The sequence below is a fragment of the Melopsittacus undulatus genome, chromosome 2 (genome assembly GCF_012275295.1).
Source record: "Melopsittacus undulatus isolate bMelUnd1 chromosome 2, bMelUnd1.mat.Z, whole genome shotgun sequence".
In the NCBI taxonomy this organism is placed as follows: Eukaryota; Metazoa; Chordata; class Aves; order Psittaciformes; family Psittaculidae; genus Melopsittacus; species Melopsittacus undulatus.
In genome coordinates, this window is record NC_047528.1 from 5,161,182 (window position 1) to 5,186,857 (window position 25,676).

The window sequence follows — 25,676 nt, forward strand, 5'->3', positions numbered from 1 at the left end:
GTTCCCATGTCTGTCTTTGCTACTCCAGCAGTCTGCTTGCAATTCCAGTGAGCCCCATGCATCTGTCTCCTAGGGCTTAAATTAATTTTTCTTTGACTTAACAGCAAGAGGAAAAAGCCCCATCCTCATGCTCAGGCCAATCTGGCACAATCAGGCCCAAAACCCCCTCATTTTATTTTATTTTATTGTTGTTTCCTTCAGGCAGCAAGCACTAGAACCAAAGCTATGATCCTTGATGCCAAAGGTGCAAAACACAGCTCTAGTAAGCACTGAGATGCTTAGCATCTGTGTCAGCTATGAAAGATACATGTGTGAGGAGGAAGGTTGTTCTGGGAGCAAAGTTAAAGTGGGTTTTGATCATCTGATCAAAGAGCACTGTAAATCAACATAGGCTTTAATGTAGTGAATATAAAGTTTTGTTCCTTCATGAGTGGAAATGACTTGCTGTATGTAGGGCAGGGCTGTTTATAACGTAAGTGCACTGTTTCAATTGTCATTTTGCACTCTGCGCTGGGAGGCTTCAAAAAAGTGAAAAAGCATTTGCAAATAAATGTCCTTTCAACTCTGAGCAAGCTTCATCTGCTTAAGCAGGAATGGGAAATCTGTGTTTCTAAAACTGAAACATTAAGCTTTAATTTTGATGGGATATAGTTTTTCACTGACTGCAATTAAGAGACCCTCGTGTCATGTGAGGTCCATTTAAGCATCTAAAGACTACTAAATAGGGTCTGTTTCATCTCTGCTTCAAGAGAGCTTGCTATTTTCTGTGGTAGACCTGTAAGATATGTTGCAGGAATTGAACATTATAAATGCCTTTCTCTCCCTTTTGACTAAAGGAGAAGGTTGTAGTGATCAGTGTAGATGGAGTAGACAGATTTAGCCACTGAGATGTACATATCTGACCTTCTCAAAGCACATGATTCTGGCTTCTAATACATCAGGGAGTGGTGTGAGTCTCCAGGGATGACTTACTGTACCAATGATGGGGTGCACCTGAACTGACTGCCAGGGCCTTGCTTAGATTTAGAGCAGGGTTTGGCATGAGGAAATTTACCCATGCACATGCAGAGACTTATTATTGCAGAGGAACCACACATCCAAGTTTCTTATGTCAATTGTAATGACACAATAACAGGTTGCATAAACCCTTAATGTAATGCACCATGTTCACATATACTCTGCTTTTGCTATTCAGCTTGAATCCTGCAACATAAAACAAAATGCAGTCAGGGTCCATGAAAGAAAATAATGTTTAGGAACCTCATACAGGCCTTCACTTTGCTCCACAGCATGAGAGTTGTGCATGCAGCCCCATGTGCTAGAGGTCTAACTCACAGTGCTATGACCAAGGTCTGCCTCAGTCATGCATGAATTATGCAGAGAATTTCAGCTGCCTAATGACTGTTCTTCCAGTGTTAATGCCTGTGGTAGAAATTGTTTGGAAAAGCAGAGCATATAAAGAAAGACATCTTTTTGCTTTTAATGTAGCAAAAAGTTATTCAAAATGGTGAACAACACAAACTCCATATACAGAGTAGAGAGGTGGACTGTCAAATAAAAGGATCAGGAAAATGATTTGGACACCAAGTTTTAAACAAAATCAATGAATCTCTATACTGAAAATAAGCTGGTTTATTGCTGCATAGTTTACTTTGATGTCTTCAGGTCATGCGTTTATGAATGAAATGAAACAGAAAACACCTCTCCCAAAACGAAATGCGTTATAATATCTGTTCTTTGAATTAACTTCTCGCTGTGCTGTTTCCACTTCTAAAGATCCAAAAGAACATGAACCATTTTAGAAATCTCACTAGATAACAAAAAGAAAACAAAGAAAATGAAGACACAAAAAATGTAGGTTCTACGTTGAACTTTGTGTAACTATAGCCTCATTTTGCAGCTCCAGTTTTGATGGCCTCACTAAGATTTATAGCTTATATATAAAATACATCACCATTTTTTTACCAAGTGGCTTGTAATTTGGGGTGTTCAGAAAAGACTAGCAGCAAAGCACTCCTTTACTGCTAAGCAGTCATATCACAGGAGGAGTCTGCTCAGTTATGTGAATCTAGCATGTACTTTTCCATCTGCATACTCTGCCGGACCAGATTTTGGTGTATTTAACTCTAACATGCCAGATAGTAGGAAAATGGAATCAGGAATAATATGCCTACAAGCATATGCGTGTACGTATACGTAGGAATTGCATTAGGAGTAGATGCTATTTCCTTAAATATGGACTCTAGCTTTAAACCTCTGCTGATGTGCACAAAACAGAAGCCAAAGCCCTCTGCTTTAGTTTGAATGTCCAGCCACTATCTAATGTACCAATAAACCAAAACTTAATGGCTTATTACTGACTGTGTACTTAGCCTGGACCAACTCCAGAATATGGTTATCTAATTATTGTGGCCAAAGTAAACTGTGAATAGAAGCCTTGCAGTAATTAATTATAGATCCATTACAGCTTCTCTTGGAGTAACTCTCTTTTCAACTGACTTTCACCAGTTCTAAATTAGCTTGTAAGACAAACAGAATAAAACAGGAGAAACAAATTACTTATATTTTTAGGGTTTGCAAACACTTTTGTCAAGTTGTTGTTTTTCAGTGAAAACATTTTCATTTAAAGTATTCCTGATCATCCCTCTTGGTATGACAAGAGATGTGGAGTTTAAGTTATAAATGGTATATGAGCATGAAATCATTGTTTCAGTGTGGTCTTTTTGCATAGTTAAGGTAATCAGGACCTGGTTGGTAGGTAGTTTAAGATACTCAATGAAATGATCACACAGCACCTTGAGTCAGTTGGATATAGGAATTTAGCAGAACAATGTTTTTGAAGTCTTGTCCAGCCCTGCTGGAGATACCATTACAAAGGCTTTTGCAACAGAGACTCATCACCACCCATAGGACATTATCCTGTGCAAGGATCACACTACCTTAGGAGCATTTTCAGCAGCATTCTCTCCATGAGTGTCTGTGCAACATCTAAACACACTTACTTTTGTCTCAAGGTGCATGCCTTCAATATGGTTCATGTGCAGTCACATCAGCCTGTGCTCAGTCATGTGGGAAGTTACGTTTTCCTTGCTCAATAGTGTTTCTTTTACAGAAATCCATAAAAAAATTCAGGTGAAGTACAACAATCTGACTCAGTCAACCTTGTTGTGAAATCAAAAGCAAAGGCGCAGAAGAGCTTTATGAATATCTTTCATCCCCTCTGGTTTCAAATACATGGGGTTTCTTTTAATTCTTTACTCAGTGATTGCTTTAAGCATCTTAAAACGCTTTAAAAAAGAGAATTAACTCCAATATTTCTACAGAGTACTAGAATAGAGTATTCTTGTCTATGATTTTCTTAGACTTTCAAGGATGCATACCATGCGAAATAACATCAGAGTCAAGGTGGGAAAAATTGCCTGGGTAACAGCCTTTTTAGTTGGCATTATAAAGCCTTCAGACCCATAAATGAAAGAGTAGAATACAAGGTTCCTGCTGGAACCGAAGACTAGATTGCTTAAGTGAGTAGTTCCTAGTTTGTTAAAAAAGTAAATGAGAATATGCCCTTTTTGACACACAGGAAGGGAACTGGGAGCTTTGCTTTTATCTGTTTCATTTGGTTAATTTTATATTAGATGGAATTATCTAATTTAATATGAATCTGTTGCATTCTCTATGAATTGATTTTTGTAGCAGTTTGATTCATGACCAACATTTTAATGAGTTTTAACAGAATTAAGTCCATAATTACTGCATAGTGTAGACTTAATGCAAAGTTTTACAAAGCGTAGTGACCATGTGTAAGACCTGTAGTGAATAAGAGCCTCTAATCCTTGTAAGATTGATCCAAATAATTTTTTGGGTTCAATATTAATTGGGTTTTCTTTCCTTATTTTTAGCTAATTGGACAAGGACTCATTAGCAAATGTTTTCCTGTGCATCCTATTCATTATCAGTATTGAGTATTTTATAGAATCATATTAAACTTGTCATAGTTTTCCTTTAAGGGAAATGGACATCTTTAAAACAACAGACGTCCACAGAATGCTGTTCACAGAAGGCTTACAAATTAAATGTCATAAACGTTAAATAATTAACAATCAGGGAAAACAATGGCCTTTTTAATTCACAACCTTCTATCAGATGCTGATAAGAGGCAGGCAATGAATTCAAAGAACAAAAGACCCATTTAGAAACCTTTCTGACACCCACCATTTTGAGATTATAAATGGGACAAATCAATGCAAAGGTACATAAAAGGACAATTAGATAATGGCCAAGCAACCAGGTTTTTTTCTATAAATACAGAAAATGAGCTTATATTGGAACTATTAAGAACTTCTGAATACTGTTACATTCTTCTTGCTTACTGACACATGGAACTCCACCTCTCTTTCAATAAACCAAACTGTTTTCCCTAGTCTCTTGCACAGAACACCTTCCATTTCATGCATGTCAGAAATACAAAATGTCAGTCATGTCTGTTTTCCCATGACTTCCCCAACCCTTTTTCATGGTAGTGCTTCTTAGTTTTTAACTCTAACTACAGCAAAAAGGAAACCTTGAACCCTCCTTTGCAGGGTAATGGAAAAGCAGAAAGTCTATGACACCATCACCCCTGTGTTGGCCAGTATGGCTGGTTCATTGGGACAGTTTCTGTCAACCAGAATGCTGATGTTAAGATGATCTGTCCCTCTAAGTTGCAGTATCATTTAATACTAAAGCAGTTACCTCATCCTTTTCTTTGGACTGTGACTAAAGGCATAAGGTAGCCCTTCATAAAGATGACACAATATTTGTGATTTAGGAGTTTTAAAGCACACACTGCAAAGGGTAGCCCAAGTCCAGCACCAGTGGCATCACAGCCATGTCAATGGGATACTGTGCCTTGGGTATTAAGTATAACTCAAAGGCCAGAGTTCATTGGCACATACAGCATCACATTAATGTAGCTGTTCCTTCTCTGATTCTAAGGCTAGCTGTCTAGCGACACCCAGTTTAACATTTGTATGGCTTTGTGCTGCACCCTGATCCCTGATAAAACAGTACATTCAGAGTTCAGAATTCAGTGTGTTTCAATCTGATATCTGGACATGTGCTTAAACTACACCATATAAAAAGTTAATATAAAGAACCTCAAGTGAAATACACATTAATATCATAGCACCAACATTATATTTCTTCTGAATTCCAGCTACCTAAAACATACCTTTAAACCAGTTACTATGTGAATGCACTAATATATAAAGAAATATGTTATACTGAAATATGATATATGTAGGCAGTATACACACATATTCTTTCTTTAGAATCTTAGTGCATTTTTATGACATACACTTGGGGAGGTTTTGGTAAAGAAAACATCAAAGAATATTTAGTCAATCTAGAAATTTCCTAGCTTCACATATATTCCACTTTATATGATTTTTGGTGGGACTGGCTAGTCCCCCATACATATATAGTTAGTTGTTTAGTTAGTTTAGTTAGTTAGTTAAAGCAGAAAAAGAACCTTGCTGTGAACATGTAGAGATAGAAATAGAAATTTGCATTAGAGCCTGCACATGGAAACCGGTATGGAGAGTTTTATATTTCACAGTCTGGATCATTGCAGATGCTAGGAAGTGTCAGCTCTGTACGTGGAGATTTTCTTCATCTGCATGTGTTTGATCCACTCTCAATTCCCTCATGAGACTGAAGTTACGGACATACCCATATCTGTTTTCCCTCTACAGCCCCCGGGTATGAATTCATGAAGCATTCTCCATTGAGCAGATTGGCTGCTCAGATTGTCCTCTGAGGACATGATTTAGACTCAGCTGAACTTCTCATGCAGTGTGCAATTTATAAAAAAGAATTGGCTTTCAAAATAAATTATTGCTCTATGTTAGAAAAATAGAAATATGGTGAGCCCTTATCTGGCCTGCCTATATATTGATGTGGCCTCTATGGGTATTTCTCCTGGATTAATTTGCCCTGTGTGTGCAAAATTCTAGGATAGATATTACAAGTAAGATGTATATTATATCTAATAAAAGACAGGAAATCTGATTTTGGTGGAGAAAGTAAGGACCTGCATGTAAAAGTTATGCACTACTGCTACTTAATATGGGAAGTTCGACCTTCCCCCTTAGAAAACTATTTTTTTTCTCAAAATCAATGTTGAAAAAAATCTTAAACCAGGTGACTTATCCTACCAATACATATACAAAACTGTCAGATACTTTTACACTGTTAAATTGTTTAGGACAAGGATTCTTTCAGGCATCAGACCTGTTGCATAGACTAGCCATATCCATAGTACTCAACATTTGGCCTTGGATCTTCTCTGAGGTGCAAGTGCTGCTGCAGCCCATATAGGATTTTCATAAAATGAATATGGGGTCATCCACTGTGTCCTCTGAGGAGGAGACTGGACTAAATGATCTGCAGATAATTCCATCTTGACTTGTCCTGTGATCTCATAGTGCTATAAGGTGTGCTAGGATGACCTTGGAATGTTTGAAAGTATGAAGGAAGACTTGATAAGATGAAGGGAGACAAATTTAGTGCAGGTTTGGGTTTTTTGATTTTTTGGGTTTTTGTGGGTATTTTTTTCAGATTGCTTTTGGAAATAGTTATTGGTGCAATTTATTCCATGTAAAATATCTTAGCATTATGTTGGGCAGACTGGTCAGCATCAGTGTGGTGACTGAGAAACAATTATGTAGTAGGACTGATTAAAGGTCTAGTGTTTGAACATCTTTGCTCTTTACTTAACATAGTATATTCAGGCATGGAGACTTTCTTATTAAGGTAATAAAAAATGAAGGAATATGTTAAAACAGCAATAGAAATAATAGTGTTCTCAGAGTGAAATGGTGAAATGTACACTTTATAGAACCAAAGAGGAAAGTTAATCTAATGGTTCTTTCTCTAATGGCTATGAAACTATTAATGAAAAGTTTAATACACAGAATGTGGAAATTATGTAAAATTATGTTAATATATTACTTTGTTCTCATATGACACCAAACACACTGTACTACCAGTTCTCGGATGACCACAAATTTTAGGTGCTTCAAAGAAAAACAAGTATTGTTGCCATTATTTTTGTCCTTATTTTAATTTATCCACTCTTCTTTTTTTCTTTTTTGTTTAAATTGATGTATTTTTTTTCTGCCACTGTCTGTCAAAAGATGGCACCTTTTTCTGAAAGGAAGATGAGGTGCAATAGAAGATGCTGTTGAAAAATCTGTTGTAAACAATACAAAGAAGACAGAAATGTTCGACAGATATTTTTGTTTAACTGCAACAAAGTAGGAAGCAAAAGGCATCTATTTGAAGAATAGAATGGAAAGTTCTTCAATTCTGGGGAAAGAGCATGAGCATTTTCAACACAATCAGCTGACTTGCATACAAGGGTACTAAGAAAACTAGCTGAAGGAGATTGCTGAAATCAAGTTTTTAATTTGTAACGGTATATTGGTAAATTTTAATTGGTAAACGGGTGATCTGAAAACACCTCCAGGGATTTATAATAATCAATGTAATTACCTTGTCTGAAGAGAAGTAAATCGGGGAACTCTGAACTTGTTTAACTGATATCAATATTGTGACTAAAGTGTTTAATTAATGATCTTACCAAAAAAAGAGCTAAAGTTTTAAAAAACTCCTAATGTGTGTGAGCATTATGAACAGCATATTTCATAAGGAGATGCTTTGTTGCATCAGTTAGTTGAGTAAATAAACCATTTTAATGTTCTCTAGTTGAGTTTTTGTGCAGCTTTCAGATAACATTGTATATAAAATTACATCAAGAGCTCACACAGTAGTATATTTTAGGAATTAACCCGTAATAGATCAACACTGGTTATCTAACTATGTTGATTGTCACTTCCACTTGTCAAATGCAACTACGACAGAACAGACTTTCTGTAACATGTACCAAAGCAGTTTTAGCAGGTCTAAAGAACTGGGATTTAGTCCAATCCACAGCATTTTGTGTGAACTGCCCATCAACAGAAAATATGATCTTTGCCGATGACATATGCAGGGGCTGTACATCTTTGTAAAGCAACTGAAAGAAGGGCAGGTCACTGTTTCAGAGAGTTAACTGATCTACTCCCAGTTCAGAGAAAAATCATGCAATCTACATAAGTGAATAGGACTGCAAAAACCCAGTACAAAACCTAGGAAGTTGTGGAGGAAAGGTATTCATAGAAGTCCTGTTTAAGACAAACAGTGCCCAGCTTTAGCTAAAAAACTACAATTTCATATCAACATGGAAAAGCTGTTACTATGGGTAGGCGTTAATCTTATTTTCAGTCAGCAACCTTATCTTGAAATGATGTATCTTTGGGAAACACATCCTTTAACTTGACTCATTCATGGCAGTTCTTGAGATCTGTTAAGTTCTATGTGGACTTGCTAAGATTGCAGTTACCTTTCTTGCTTCTTAATTCTCACACTGTCTTTATGAAAACACTAATTACCTATATCCTGCATGCCCACAGTCTTCAGACTCTTTACCAGAATATAGGGCAACTTGTTATATTTGCTCTATCCTTTCAGGGTTTTGTGGTGAAGAGTGGTTGGGTTGAGTAAAACCATCCAGTGCTGGTTGTAGATAATGTAATTGAATAGAATATAGGGTTCTTTTTAGTTCTGTTTATTTTAACAATAACTTCTTTTGTTGTTGACTGCATCCTGTGCAGATGTCTTCAGACAGAACAACAGCCTGATTTGGGATCAGGAAGATCTTCTTCCCTATCAAAATGTCCAAAATCCTAAATTTTTTTTTTCAGGCACTTTACTTATCAAAACCTGTTGATATCTTTGACAATATGAATTCTTCAACTATCAAGGAAACCAGAGCAGGAAAATGCCCATGCAAGTCCTCTGCTTCTATAGGCAGAAACCGTGCAATAGCTTTCATACACTTTGCAGGCTTTATCTGTAAAACTGGTGTGTTTTGTTCCACTTTTATTGTCCATAAACTGTCAAAAAAATATTATAAAGAAGCCATAGTCAGAAATAAGATAAAGGAAAAGTTAAAGTTGGAGAGGTCATTTGATCTAACTCCTGATCAGGGTCAATGAGAACAAGTTTCTCTGATCTTTGTCCAGTCAAGCTTTGAAAATTTCAAGGATGAAGATCTCACAGCCTCTTTCAACCCCTGTTTGAATGTGGTTTATGTAGTTTAATCCATCTTTCTTAAACACATATCACTGTACTTGAGATGACATCACCTAAGAGGAGTCTTGTACAATTAGTCTTGTCAATCTGTGTTAAAGATTAATTTTAGGTCCTAGGAGCATGTTTGACTTTTTACAGTTGGATTATATTGAAACTTGAACAGTCTCTCATTGGTGAACTCCTATGACCAAGGCAGTTCTCTCCTACCTTTTTCTAACTAACGTATTCCTAAACAACAGAGGACAGATTTGAAACTAGGCTTCCAAATTGATTTTATACTATCCCCTTGCGATTTATAAATTCATCCTGTTCCTATTACTTCTGCTCTCAAGGTCAGTTAGTTCTTTCACTCTGATGAAGCAATACCTTTCTGTCCTCCATACAGTGCTTCCCAATTTTTGCTTCCCTGCCAAGATCATAAATAAAAACATTAAACATGGCTATTCCCAAATTGATTTTTGAGAAATTTCACTTGCAGCCTCCTTCTAGGCTAACACTTCTCCTTCAGTTGAGTTTGCTGTAAACTCACCACTTTTACAGTTTCTACAGTAAGTGCTATCACCTTGATCCTAAATAATAGCTCAAATGTGCTTTCATGCCAAATTCTTTCTTTTCCATTTAGCAGTGTATTTCTTTTGTCTATTAATTTTCAGTAAAAGCCATCTAGTGTGATATGCCCTACCCCCAAAAAGCTCATACTGCATTGCCTTTCATTTTTTCTATGCAGTGTCAGTCATTTTTCCTTCAAAATGATTGAATTGGTGGTTTGCTAGCTTTGTGTTTTAGTAGCTTATTATATAGTGGAAAAGCTGTAATTTAAAAAAAAATAGTAGTGGACTTAATGTGCAGTTATTTGATATATCAAAAGTAAAGCTACTAATTCAGAAATGGCTTCCAGCATAAGTTCTGTGAAAGTGCGAAAACCAAGAAAGAGCTTGGAAAGATGCTGAAAATTAGGTTAATGCTTCTTATACAAAATTGATCCTGCCCCTCTACTCTGCTCTTGTGAGACCTCACCTGGAACATTGTGTGCAGTTCTGGTGCCCTCAACATGAAAAGGACATGGAACTGTTAGAACAAGTCCAGAGGAGGCCACGAGGATGATCAGTGGCCTGGAGCACCTTCCGTATGAAGATAGGCTGAGAAAGTTGGGGCTGTTCAGCCTGGAGAAGAGAAGGCTGCATGGAGACCTCATAGCAGCCTTCCAGTATCTGAAGGGGGCCTATAGGGATGCTGGGGAGGGACTATGCATTAGGGACTGTAGTGATAGGACAAGGGGTAATGGGTTAATACTTAAGCAGGGGAGGTTTAGATTTGATATAAGGAAGAAATTATTTACTGTTAGGGTGGTGAGGCACTGGAATGGGTTGCCCAGGGAAGTTGTGAATGCTCCATCCCTGGCAGTGTTCAAGGTCAGGTTGGACAGATCCTTGGGTGCCATGGTTTAGTGTGAGGTGTCCCTGCCCATGGCAGGGGGTTTGGAACTGGATGATCTTAAGGTCCTTTTCAAACCTAACTATTCTATGATTCTATGATTCTAAAACAAAACAGAAGAAGAGCTTTAGTGCCTCCTGCAAACTTCATTCGCAAATAATAGCTATGGGTATCTGAAAGGTTTTTTTTTAAAAAAATATTAAAAGAAAACTTTGAAAGAAGACTGAGTTTCTTTCTCAAATGTTCTGTTTGGTCCTTACCTTTCAACTGCTTCCAATCATTCTGTATTCCAGAATATCTACATTTCCTCCACAAAATAAACCTGTCAAAGTGTGGCCACAAAATAGTATAAAAAATACAAAACACATTCCTGCTGTACTTTCTCTTTTCAGAAAACAGATTAGTGTCAGTTCAACAGAATCACTGTTTGATAAGTGAGCTGAGACTGGGGGTTTTTAAATTCTCAAGACTATTACTTTATAAGGTTGACATGCTAACATTTTGCCCCAGTTTATTGTACATGCTGTTAACATTCCCTGCTGGATCTTCAAGATCAAGAGGTACAAATGTAAAAAGAAAGCAAGCACTTTGTCTTGGCACATCTATGCTTCTGTTTCATATATTCAATTATAACAAAGTGAATAAACAACTGGAAATACATAATCTAAATAATTCTCTTTTTATTCTGATTGTGAAATTTCCAAGAAAAAAAGGAACCTCTAGTCTAGGAAATATTTATTCTTAACTTAAGAGTCCCAGTGAAGCCAGCAGAGCTACTTACATTACTTTGGACTAAATATGTGTGTTTCCCTATGAGATCTGTAATAGGAAGGAGTTAAAATGCCTTTGGTGTAGAATTCCTGTTCAGTAAATTGCCTAATAGATTCAACAACATAGCTCATGCTATTGTTACACCAAGTGGCCTACACGCATAAGCACTCTCCCTTTAATTGCAAATCACATATTTTCCTCCAAATTGTGATTAAGTTTGTGTTTATTTGGCATGTAAGCAATCTCAGCCTGAATCTATTTCTGGTTATTTAACTCATACAAATAACTAGATAATTGCATAAACACCACAGTAGGCAGAAATTGTCATGCATATATATAATATATACTCATCCTGCAGAGCATGTGGTCTTCAGTACAAGGCAAGTACATAAACTGTAAATCCCACTAAGTCACAAAGTTGATCTATATCCCAAGAAGAGAAGAATACTGACCAATGCACACACTGGAGTGACACTGTAGAGATTGCCCCTGAGAGGCTGTGAATACAAAAATTGGATTTTATTATTTGAACATTTAAATACTATATTAATTTTCTCATGTATCCTGCTATTAAACTCTTATACCCTGAACAGTCCTGGAAAGGGAACTGGGACTGCCTTTTGAATTTGAAGACCTTGCCCTCCCCATATAATCCTTATAACACACCTTCGTCTTCATCACCTATTTTCTACTCAGTCCTAATGACTCTTTTTCTCTGACCAAAATGAGGGCAGCAGGTGCTTCCCACATCCCTTTCTTCTAAAGTATTGTGTTTTGCTTCACTTCTTACTGAAGAGGGAGAGAGCGAGACAATTTCAAGGAGATAATGCATTTGACCTCTCTGTTAATATTCAAGATGCTGGTCAAGAAGGTTAGGAGCAAGCACCAGCTTTCTTTCACACCCCTTAGCTCATTCCACAAATTAATAACATCATACTGTGTACAGCCTAGACCCTGTATAATGAATGTTAGCCGTAGTTCCTGCTGGCTGCTTCAGAGGATGCATTTATTTTTCTCATTATCTTACACACAATCTCCCAGCTATTGTCTGCTACCCCTGCTCACTCAGGAAACCTCAGAAAGTGCTAAAGATGTCAAGAAGCAATAAGCCTCATTTATTTTTATGGCCTTCATCAGCACTTTCTTTTTTGCTTAAAGGCCTATAATAGAATCCACTGATTAGAATCAGCACCATATCAGAATATAGATATGATAGTCCTTTCCCGAAGGTGAATGGGCTACTGAAGGACACTTTCTCCATTTGATGCTTCTAGAGGATACTGAAGCTAAACAAAATTAATTGTGTTATTTTGTTCCTTCTTTTCTTTCTCCTTCTTGCTACTTTCCCAGACATTTGGAAATTGATTAACTAAAACATTAAGGAAAATAATTGTAAAAAGTCCAAGTAATTAAAATAAAACTATTCAACTGAAACAATACCACGAGATGAGCAACTGAATTTGATAGCTCTTAATAAAATGGTACAAATGAACAGAGAAATTCCCATTTGTTAAGTGCCATATTTACACAAAATTAAATAAAGAAGCAAATAATTGAATTCTGTTAGGCTTTTTCACTTTAATTTCATCCACTTAGTTACTGGCCAATGTTTGATAAATAGGTCTCTGCTCTCTTCCGTGCACAGGTTGGACCTGAAAAATGTTGTTTTCAAACCCCAGGTATATAAATGCCATACGAACACTGAAAAAGAAGAATTAGTTTTCCCTTAGAGCACATCTATTCTCCACAGACAATCATAACAAGTGAAGGTTAGCACACTTCTAGCCCATTTCTAGTCAACAGTTTCAGTTTACTACAAACTTGACAGTATTTTTGTATTAGAATTACTGGCACAAGAAAAAGGACAGAGACCAGACTGCACAAAAAAAGGATATGTGGGATGCTTACAGTGCAACCACCATTCTTTACAAAACTATTGTGTTCTTACACCTATATGTGATTTAAAACTGTTGCTTTGTATCTAGAAAGAAAATTCAAAGGACTTCCCAAAGATTTCCTCAGTGATAGATAACAACATCCATGCAACATGTTTATATGGAACAGGCAGTGTACTTTCATTATACTCTTCTTATTCTGTTTTAACTTTCTTTGAGAGGCATTACCTCCAGGTCATGTTGTTTCCAAGCTTTTCCTAGGTAAATCTGTGGTGTGCAGATTTACTGGCAGCATAGGAAATTTACTGCTTTTGAGCATTGTCTCATTTCTGAAGAAGTAAGATTCAGGCTAGTAGAGAGACTAATGTCTTAAGAACAGGGTTTTTCTTCAAAGAAAGAAGGTGCTCTGGATGTGAGAAATTTTCCATCCTAGGACTGCCCATATAGAGGTGTACAAAAACTATTCTCTCTAGGCAAAAATTAATATATGGTGGGCTTTTTAAGCATGCAGCTTGCCTCTCATAGATACAACACTCTACAGTGTATTTTCGCAGGTGTGAAGTGTTGTTTTGTCTGGATAATCAGGGTAAGAGGGAAAATTGTTGCAGAAGAATAACAAAACAGCAATCTGAGAATCATGGAATAGTTAGGGTTGGAAAGGACCTTAAGATCATTCAGTTCCAAACCCCCTGCCATGGGCAGGGACACCTCACACTAAACCATATCACCCAAGGCTTCATCCAGCCTGGCCTAGAACACTGCCAGGGATGGAGCATTCACAACCTACCTGGGAAACCCATTCCAGTACCTCACCACCCTTACAGTAAAGAATTTATTCCTTACATCAAATCTAAACCTCTGCTGTTTAAGTTTTAACCCGTTACCCCTTGTCCTATCACTACAGTCCCTAATGAAGAGTCCTCCCCAGCATCCCTGTAGGCCCCCTTCAGATACTGGAAGGCTGCTATGAGGTCTCCATGCAGCCTTCTCTTCTCCAGGCTGAACAGCCCCAACTTTCTCAGCCTGACATGACACGAACAGATTTACTACACTTTCACAGAGATTGCTTCACATTAAGACCATGGTTTAGAAACTATACAGAAATCACATTCACAAAAACCTCACATACATATATCCTAAATCAATCACACTGGAAAAATAGCAGAAAAATGTGTTACTGTGCTTGAATCATCCAGTGTAAGTTTTCATTCATGCAGAACTAAAAATCATCTATGTAAAGAAAATAAAATAAGCTGCTTATTGATGCCTAGGACTATTTTACAAACCAGTGCGCTATAACCATGATTTACTGCACTAAAATTCAGCTTTGACTGGAATGGGCTTTCGTAATTTTTGTGTACTCATTATAGGTAACCAGCTTTGCCCTTTCTAGATGTGGCTTGGGATACACATGCCTAATAATGTGTTAAAAGTTAGTAAAATCGCATGTAAGAAGTTACTAAAATCATGCTGAGCTGAAACAAACAGTAAAAAGGAAAATGGGAAATCAGTAAATGCAATCACTCTTCATGAAAGATGTAGGAGGAAGCTGCATTCAGCAGAATAGCACAAGGGGACCATTTCTCTCAAAACCTAGTTTATCCTCCATGACAGCTTTCACAAAGGGATATGGAATATTTGCAAACAGCTAATGAAAGTGGTCAAGCATACACAATTTCTCGGTTCCAAGGAAGTGGTCCATAAAGAGGGCTGCCCACATCCCTGGCATGGAGATAATCAGACCAGATAAAAGACTAAACATGATGTTTGGACACCTCAGCCATTAGATGTACCTGTAGAAATGCAAGCCTACAGGCATACACACACTCACACAGACAAGCATCACTGTGCATAGATAGCGGTGAAGAAATATAGTCCGTTGTTATAGCAGGATAGGCTTTCAGGGGTTAGTATCTATGACAACCCTGAACTCTTTAACAAGGGCTAAAGTTTTCTACCTTGCCACATTAGTAAGTGTTGCTTCTAGAAATAGCTCTTGTTTCCTTGCTCATGAGAGCTGTGCCACTCAAGTATTTTGAGTGTGTTGAACTCTGGCACACTGACTGTGTTTAAAGCTGTTTAAAGCTGCTTCTTCTGGCATTGGATTCTACTTTTTGATATGGTTTATACTTCTATTGGTGTTCTCCAGCATAAGACTTTTTAAGATACTGACATAGTTGATATTTATATCTAAAGAGAATCGTCTTCTCCCTTTCTTGCCAACCTTGCAAGTGTAGTGCTAGCCACTTGAAAAATGCAGATCATATTCTTCCACATTCATTACCCATTAATACAGCCAAGCAGGTCCTGTGAGCAACCCTGAAGCACTCCTCAAAACACAGTGTAGGTGCTTGAAACAGTGAACTCAGCCTCATACACATGGCTGCATTCTGGGGGAATTCTAATTCCTCATTCTCGTTTCTCTTCTCTGCTCTTTTATGCACATGGTCACAGTAGAAATGCGCTGTCATTGTAGCCAATCTCCTTGAGTTCACAACAAAGTTGAAATGCAAACGTTGAGTGCTAAATCTGCTCACCTTGCCTGAGCAAGCTACAGTTCATTAGTTGGGAGTATTAAGGGGCTCGTAAGCATTTTGTATGGATGGGCGACCTAATGGAAATGAGAAAGCCAAAATTTGGTGTGAGAGATTATTTTACTAGCAAAAACAAACACTGCAGCACAATACACTGCAATGGGGCTAAACAGAAATCTCTTAAAGCAGTTATGACCAGAAATTTTCTAATTCTCTGTAAGGGTGTTATCCATGACATTCACAAAACATGCAGAACTTGGGATAATTTCTGCCTTTATGTGGTTTTGTTACAGATTTCATTCTGGATAGATGATTTGGGAGGAATAAAAGCGCAATGAGCAGAGTTTACACTTCTACAATTCAGGGATAAAAAACTCCCTAAAATCTTACTATTCCTACTTAGAGAATGCTTTCCTAGGCAGAAAGACAGACAGATAAATAGTTTTCCTGATATATTTAAGGTAATAATAAATTAGACAGATTGAATAGTTCAAGATCTAAATGCAGGTGGCATAGAACTGATTGAAATACAGTACATTCCAAGTTCCTCTTAAAGCATAAGCAGAGATTTTAAAGCATAAGCAAGAGATTTTCAGTCTCTAAAATAGACCCTGTGATGCTACACACTTAAAGGAAAATTAATAAATAAAAGTGTGAGATTCAACAGTGACTTTTAGAAACTGTACAAAGGACCCAGATTGCATGTAAATCACCTGAAAGCACTGAGTACTACAAGTGATGTCAGCCATCTCTTTCGTATTCAGGATCATTAATCTCTTGGACATGACAAATCTTTTTAGCAGAAGGGAATAAATTCAAGATAATAAGTTTTAAAGTAATGAATAACTCTTGCCTATGAAGTGCTTTAATGACTCTCCTTGTCAGAATTCAGATTTTATTATTAACTCTACAGAATGGAAGCAGCCTGGAGAGATAAAGTTACAAATCAATTTCACTGCTCTTTCATAACGAGTCACTAATTGACCTCAATTTCTGATGGAGTCACATATTTCCTCCCATACTTTATTTTAATGATGTGTATATCAAGGATTAGCGACCAGTCATAAAGGAATTTATTTTAACTCTGTGTTGTCTTGCATAGGTTTTAATGACAGAAATAAAAATAACTTTGAAGGCAATAACTTTAATGGTTGGGATGCATTTTTAAGCCCTTTATAGTTCCGATGATCATCATTTTGTTAAAACGTGTGCTTGATTTATCTACTTTAAAATAGGAAAAAGATGACAGTGAAGAAAGAACGTTCAGATTCCCCATAAAACACTAATGATACAGACTATAAAACATTTTACTTAACTTTCACAGAGTCTTGAAAAGAAATGACATTAGAATTAACTAACGGCTTTGGCAAAACACTGTTTACTATACCCTGTGTACTTATGAAGTAGAGCCTTACAAAGTTTCAAGGTATCTGGAGAATGAATAGCCAAATATACGTTTAAAATTCCACTGTATCAGGTTTTTATCTTACTTTTTTCTACCAGAAGATCAAACACTTCCACATGTCATTGGGTGTTTGACATACTATAAAATGAAAATATCTGGCCCCTCCTAAACCAGAGAAAACCTAATGCAAATGTACATGCTTAAAATAGAATTATTGTACCGGTCACGTCTGATATTATAAGGTAAAAGGCCAGTATAGGCTTTCAGAAGTCATTTGAGGGTGCATTCACTTAACACCTCTTTCTGAGCATGAATTGCAACAGAGAAGAGGAGAATGTAGGGAGTGGAGAATAGTAAGGAGACTGCAGGTCCATTTGCTTATCACACCAAGCTTTCTACCTGGTGGCCATGGTCCATCTTCATAGGTCTGACATTATCCAAATGAGATATCCATTAGGGTCTGTGCACTAGTGACTACATTGTTCTGCTGCACCAGATGCAATACCAGTAAAGCCCTGGTTTCAGTTATGTAGGGGCATGTGCATGTGTACTGGGAACATCTGCTGCTGGCTATACCTGGGAACACAGCTGGGCTTTAGGGGCCTGGCTCAGAAGGAAGAGCCAAGGTCTGCAGAGCTGAAGAGCACCAACTTCATACATTGTGCCATGTAAAGAAAACAAGAAAAGCAGAATTTTACTAAATACATCCAAGCCTAAACACATATCAAACACTCTAATTCAGCCATGAACTTTCAGTGTTGACGATTTTTCACTCCTGTTGCTAGGAAAGACCAGTTCTATGGATCATAAACATTTCAAACCTATGTTACATGAAGTCAGACATATGATAGATTTTAACCATCAAACCTATGTAATTACTGTTGTGACACAGTTGATTTGTCCACATAAGTTTAATGAGGAGTAACCTATTCCCAAAAAGAGGGGAAACCCCCCCAACAGAATACACCACAAAACACCTCCAAAGGCAAATGCAAATATAGTTTCCATACTGGCATTTTTACAAAACAATATTAAGCCCTTCAACATCCCATTATCTCATAATGACACCAAAGCATATAGTATCCAGATAAACAGAGCTGTATCCGTTCACTTCAACATTCAGTGCGTTCCTTTCATTGTCTTTACTTGCCACAGTCCAGTCATCATGTTTTTCTCTGTATATCTTCAAGCATTAACCCTGATGTCAGTGATGGTGGTAAAAAGTGGGCAAGGAAGTAAATCAGATACTTTACTTCACTGGTGAAGTACATAATATTGCTGCATTTTGATGCGAGGAATAGTAACGGTTGAAGGAATCTTAATACTAATTGTTTAAATATTGATTACTTGTGGCATGATACAATGTTCTTTTGGTGTTGTAAAAAGGCCGTAACTGATTACGAGGATTGAAAAAGACAGAAGATACGACAGCAGGTAGAAAGTGGCAAATATTTTGCCAGGACTCTGGAGAAAACCAGAATAATATAGCAAAGGAATTTGCAAAGGTTATAAAAAAGGGGAGACTTTATGTGAGGAATAGTAATGGACTAAGGAAAGGGTTAAGAGTTTTCTTCAAACTATGTATTGATTGTCTTAACTTAGTATAGGGAACAGGCATGTTCTTGTTCTTGCTAGTCTTAGGTAAGACTAAGGTAAGCTATAACCCAGAATAGAATGGGTAATGGAAATACATTGTTTAAAATCAGAGACCCTTTTCCCTCAAGAAGATGAATGTCTGACAGGAACCTGCTTCAACTAGTCTCTAAAAGACTTGTGGTTGCCAGCTGGTGAACCTGCCAAAGGTGCATAGTGAGGAAGACTTCTTACTTCATCCAGAAGGCCCCAGCCCAAGACCATCAGATGGGAGTGCGCAGGTGTGGAGGAGAAGGGAATGGTATTAGTGAGTTCTTGGAACTAATTGTAACGATCTCCTCCTATGCTTGTGAAATCTAATGAATATGTATGTTTGTGTGTAATAAATATCTAGCTTGTTGGGCTGTCGGTGTGTGAGTTAGGAGGAGTGATCCCCTTTGCACCCGGTGCTGCAACAAACATACCTGCTTTATACCTCTTTGTGAGTTGTGAAGTTCTGTTCCGTAAATCAGTTTGTTGGTACGAAGCTGTCTGTCCTTTTATAAGAATTAAAAAATCCCTAAAAATTATGTAGCAAGACCTAATAGACTGGGAGATAATTGAGGCTTAACTATCCTAAGGACAGATTTGACATGCAGTACCTTAGTGAAAAAAGGGAAAACTTGAAGTAAATAAAAAACACAGAATAAGACAGACTTATAAAGCACTCATTATTTGTTCCAGAACTTCTAGTTCTAAATTAATACAAGTCAGTGTGAAATAATGCAACAGCTGCAGTATAGGAACATGTGGGAAAGCTAAAAATTGCCACTGCAGAGAACAAAAAAAGAAATATGAAAACTTTTTGACTTTAAAGAATCCTATGAGAGCAAAAATTCCACTCACTAAAAAATATTGGGCTATTTTCACATAAATGCTTCTATTTTTCACAGGACAAAACAGAGAAAGAACAGTTTTCTAAAGCACAGTAAACCTCTTCTCAGTTCTTATGCTACTGTGTCAAAGGGTACCCACCACTCACTGATGGAAAAGCAAGAAAAAGGTAAAATCATGGCTCTGTTACTGTACATTGATGTTTGGCAATGTGAATGAACAGTCACGGTTTAGCAAACAAGTAAACAAATGTCAAGATCTGGCTTGTGCTGAGTCTTGTAGTCACGTTTTGACTAAGTTATTTTAAATTCTTAAATAGAATAGGTGTTTGCCTTTAGCTCTATTAGACCCCAGTTTAGATCTCTTGCTTTACAAAACGACCATCAGAAAACACTCTTCTCCCAGATTGCAGCCAGCCTGGAACAACCACTTATGTTCTGTCATCATTGGAATTTACAAGTCTTTTGATGTGTCACATCCTTGCTGAAAGCCCTAGTGCAATCAAGCCCTACTTGTGAAGAAAAGCAGGTCCAAAGTACACAATTTCACAGCTTTAAGTACCTTTTAAAGATGCTTCAAGGGCCTACGATTAATCTGAGATGCAGTCAAGTGAGGTTGCTATTTAGGTAACTATTATGTTAATTATATATACCTATATATACATCTACATATCTACAACACTAAATGCTCTTCATGTCACTTTTCTTCTTGTAGACCTGATTGCTTTCCTTTCTTTGCACCATTTTGTCCATATAAAGAAAAAATAAACCCCAGAGAGTGCCTGAATATGGACATACTGATTTCATACACAAATCACTTATATAAATATGTGTGCTTGTGTGGTGCTTGTGTATGTGCATCTGTTCAAAAAAATCAAGTCAGGCACACTTTAAAGCATTCTGGGGCACTACATCTTAAACAAGAATATAGGCTGTATTAGGCATAAAGTAGTAGTTAACTTTTGCTCCATGCTCCATTTTTCCTCCTTATATTTTAAAACTCTATTAAGATGTTTAAATTGCAACCTCAAATCACAGAAATGATGTATAACACAAACTTCAGCTCAGCTTCCATAAGTGTGTGCATTTGCATGAACTCAAGTTACACATTTGGAGATTTATTACCCGTAGGACTTTGCCTCATTTAAAGAACAGTCAGTTATTCCCAGTTTCTCTGTGTATCTCATTTGGTGTACGTGCCAGACATTATTTAACACAAACAATTTAAATCTCTCAACAGTTCAGCATCATTAGTTTCTTAATGGGTGCATGGATGGATGACAGACAGCAGGAGAAAAAAAGGTTGTAGGCAAGGTGATGCTAGCGGGGTCCAAGCAATGCAGAGGCAGAACACTGATGGTAGCATGAGGAGCTTTATGTGGTGAGGACAACACAGGACAGGACAGGACAGGATAGAATAGAATAGAATAGAACAGGACAGAATATGATAGAACAGAACAGAACAAAACTTGACTGTCTCAGAAGGGACTTATAATGTTCACCTTGTCCATCTGCATGACCACTTAAGGGCTGACCTTAACGCACTATTTGGGCACCATTGCCCAAATCCCTCTTCAATACTGACAGACTTGGGGCATCAACCACCTGTTTAGGAAGCCTGTTTCAGCTTTAGACTACCCCCTTAGTAAAGAAATGCTTCCTAATGTCCAGTCTGAACCTCCCCTTGTGAAGCTCAGAACCATTCCCATGTGTCATGTCACCGGATACCCAAGAGAAAAGAGCAACATCTCCCTCTCCATTTCTCCTCCTCAGGAAGCTGTAGAAGCAATGAGGTTGCCTCTCAAAGAAGATCCTGGCTGAGGCAGGAATAACAGCTCCTAAAACCGGGGAGCTGGAGCAAGGTTTTGTTTCCTTTCAGTTTGAAGTTAGCTTTGGGCCAGGTAAAATTCACACTTCAGGGAAGACAGGGAACACACATACACACAAATGGATTCTCACAGAAAGCTGCAAAAATGCATTCTATGTATTTATTTTAGGTTGTGATTTCAGAACTTGTGCTTTTTTACAGATCTGATTCACAAGGTTTTAGTACAGAGGTTACTTGTAAGGTATATGCTTTCTGTTCACATCAGCTCAGGTGACAAACTGACATTAGCAGTTGCAGTAGCACTGGAATTGCCCATGACCAGAGTGCCTACCACAAAAATCATATGCTCACCTGAACAGCACTGTTCTCACATATTTAAGGCACATTAATACAAACCAAAACATTTATGTCAAGCACAGCTGAGAATGTCTAAATTAAGTAAAATGTGAGTTTATACCTACAAATTCTAATCTCAAGTAAAATACTTTGTAGAGACCTTTTAATATTTTATTACTTAATTATATGAAGAATTCAATTGTGTCTTTTTCTTTCCCCTAAATCTTATATTTCAGAATTATGGTAATATAGCTTTAATCTTTTCTATGCTGTCCCTTTCTTAAGGATTTAAAACTATTTAGTGATCCCAATTAACATGCTTGGGATTTTGGTGTGTGTTTGCTTGTTTTTTAATTTAACTAATCCTCATATGTAGCAATTTTGTGGGATTTTTGTCCAATGTCTTTCTATAGTAAATTCATTGATAATGTTAATGACATTTGTATAGAAACAGATGTTTCACAACTTTGATGTGTTTAATAATCAAGAAAATATAATTTAAAGGGGGAATATAAGGTACGGGATACAAATCTTGCTGACTTGGAGCTGATGATTGTCTAAAGAGTCTATAAGAACAGTGCGAGGGATTAATCTCAGTTTTAGACACCTCTGATATATTTTTGGAAGCCTTCCTTCATTATTAGGTCAGTGAAATGGGCACTTGAAAAGCGTCTTTCACCCATCTTCTGCAGACAGTTATAGTAGGATGAGCTGAAGCATGCCTTGCAAGGCTTGTTTTTCTACCATAGAAGAAGAGGTGCTTGGGAGACTGCCTGAGATGTAGACATCTGCATTACAGTCAGATAAGATGGATTACAACCAGCACACCTAGAGTGCTTTTGGATTTCTATGATTTCTTATCTTTAAACAAAAAAAACCCAAAAACCTTAATTTAAAAAAACCCACTGAGTTTCCCAACTACAGACACTTGGGAAATTTTCCAGTGTAGATTCTAATTTTCAGGTGCATCCGATGGCATGAATTACAAACGAGTCACCTGTCAGTGTGCACAGGAGCATTTTCAGCTGATTTGTCAACCTGTATTTAAAAGGCAATATTGTGTGTCTGCATCCATGGAAAGCTACACTCAACATTAGATCTTCCCTTAAAGCCTGTGGCTGTAGTATTGATAAGAAACATGAACACTGTGTGCGAGTGAACCATTCAGATTGGTAATTCAGTAGCCTTATGCTAATTTAGAGCCAGCTGGATTTACTTTGGTTTGTGAGGCTACTGATTTGCATCAGCTCACAAGGGAGCTGCCTGATGCCCTGCCAAAAGCACTGCTTGATACTACCAGAGAGACAAGATTGTCCTGCAGGGAAGAAACGGACAGCTCCATGAAGATGTTCCTCTTCAGACAAGGATAACTACTCCTACCCAGGTGAAGAAACTAAAATCGTCACACAAACCCCTCCTATAATCACACACTGACAGAATGAAAAATAAACCCAGTTCATCTTTAAACATATTCTTTAGCTGTGCATCACTAAGAAATCTAGCTCCAATGGTTAGATTTCTGCCAAATATTGGCCAAAAGAGTTATGCAAATTTCCTATTTTAGCAAAACAGGTCACAAAAGAAAAAGGATGGCCTCATATGTTAAGTGTGCTGAGGACTATTTTATCCACAAAGGAACCTACAGGTGCTTTTTACATCTACTTTTTCAGGTACGGTAGATATAGAATCATAGAATAGTTAGGATTGGAAAGGACCTTAAGATTGTCTAGTTCCAACCCCCTTCCATAGGCAGGGATGCCTCACACTAGACCAATTCACCCATATGCTTGGGAACAGCCCAGCACTAAGGCTGGCTGACACAGAGAGCCCAGATTTTAGCGTGCTAGTAAAATCTCAGCCTGCAGACAGCGAGTCTGCACGGAATGTGCCTCCTGGGTGAGGTCCCTGGAAGGATCCTGCTTCTAAACTGAACTCAGGAGCTATTTAAGGGGGTACGAGCTGGCAAGGGCAAAAAGCCTGCAAGGAACTGCTTGAGCAGTTTCACAGTCTGTGCAGTCACATTCCCATGCCCAGCAATGTTCTCTGACTCTGTCTAATTTACCACCATAGATAGAGCTAGACCATCTTTCATCTTAAGAGGTGAATCAATCTTCCATCATGGGGATGTTCCTGTCATACAGCGGGAGGAGGTGAGAGGATGTATGTTCTGTAAAGTGTAATAGCCATGAAAAGGAAGAGCCCTTGCCAGGATATTCTGTAATGAAAGCTTTACTGAAGGCAACAGCCAGCACTGTCTTAATGTTCATTGCTCAGTCTGATTAGGAAAAAGATCAAGATGATATCTTGCAGACACCTGTATATCTGGAAATGCTACCCAGACTGTATTACATCTTCATGAACATTTGTATGATGTTAAATACAGAGCACAGCCCTGTGGTACAATAAAAGGACAGATTTTAATGGCATCTCCAAAAGAACATATTCTGTAAGTAATATACTCCTACAAAAAGCCTAAAAGATCATATCAATATAGCAATCATTGTCTTCTCATATTCATTCATCATACTTATGTTCATTACAGGGAAGAAGGAAAAGACAATTGTTTTTATAGCACTTGCTGAGGGTTAAAACATTGTGGTTTATAAAATGAAAACGTAGGAAAAGGTGGAATTTCAAAGTTGCAGGACAACAAAGGAGAAGCATTTATATGCACTGACAAATCCTTTATATAAAAGCAACTCAGCACCTGCCTCAGCTTTTATTTATTGGCCTTAAATTTATTTGATGCAATAATTTCTGCAGAAGTTGCATGCTCTCCAGTAGTCCCACAGGCCTTCACATTTCTTCAATCGTATTTCTCAGTTTGGTAACATTTCTTGTGGAAATACGTTAAAATAGATGTGATTCTCATTAACCCTTTATAATTAGTTGAAACTTGGATTTGATTTCCATCTTATCTTATACTCCTAATGTAAAATTCAGCATTTGCTGCATTGTCTCAGTGAGAAACTGAAAGTTAAAAATAAGGTAACTAACATTAGAAACAAAACAAATCCCCCGAAATTGGGACTATACTACATCATCTATTCCATAACAATGATAGTAATTTTGCACAGATTAGTTTCTGGGGTACCAAGCTCCACCCTTTCCCCTCCCTTTCCTTCCTTTTAAAATGTAGTTAAGGAATTGCATGCTAGGATTATAGGAAGAAATATACCAAGTGACCAAAAGCAATTGGTTGATGGATGTTTGAAGATCTCAACAAAATTAGTGTTCACTGAGAGATCTGAGTATATCCAGGTGCGTTATATTCTTCCTGAGCAGTGCTGGTTTATATCAATATGGGTAATAAAATCTCTGATGATTTTCCTGCACAACAGGACTGACCTATCACAAAAGGAAATTTAACACAATTGTATTTGCTCCGCAGAGGCAGGAAACTTCATTGGGAGGCAAAGAAGGAAAGCAGGGAAGCAAAATGTCTTGGTATGAAGGGTGAGGCTCAGAAGCACCCCTCACATCCTGGGGCTTACTGTATAGTTGCTGACCTCCAGTTGGCATGGTGGATACATGGAGGATGAAGGCCAGTTTCTCCTCTCTCTGTCCTTCTCTACCTTGACAGACTTTCATCAGAATATGGCTGGGCCATGGGAAAATGCAAAGATATCCCTGAGCTGGGCAGTTGATATCAACACCAAACACTCATCACAAAGCACATATCATAGAACCCTACAATGGTTTAGGTTGGAAAGGACCTTAAGATCATCTTGTTCAACCCACCCTACCATGGGCAGGATGCTTATCAAGATTAAAACTGCATAGTGTTGTATGTCATGACTCCAGAAGAACTTATCACTAATGTTTTAAGCACCC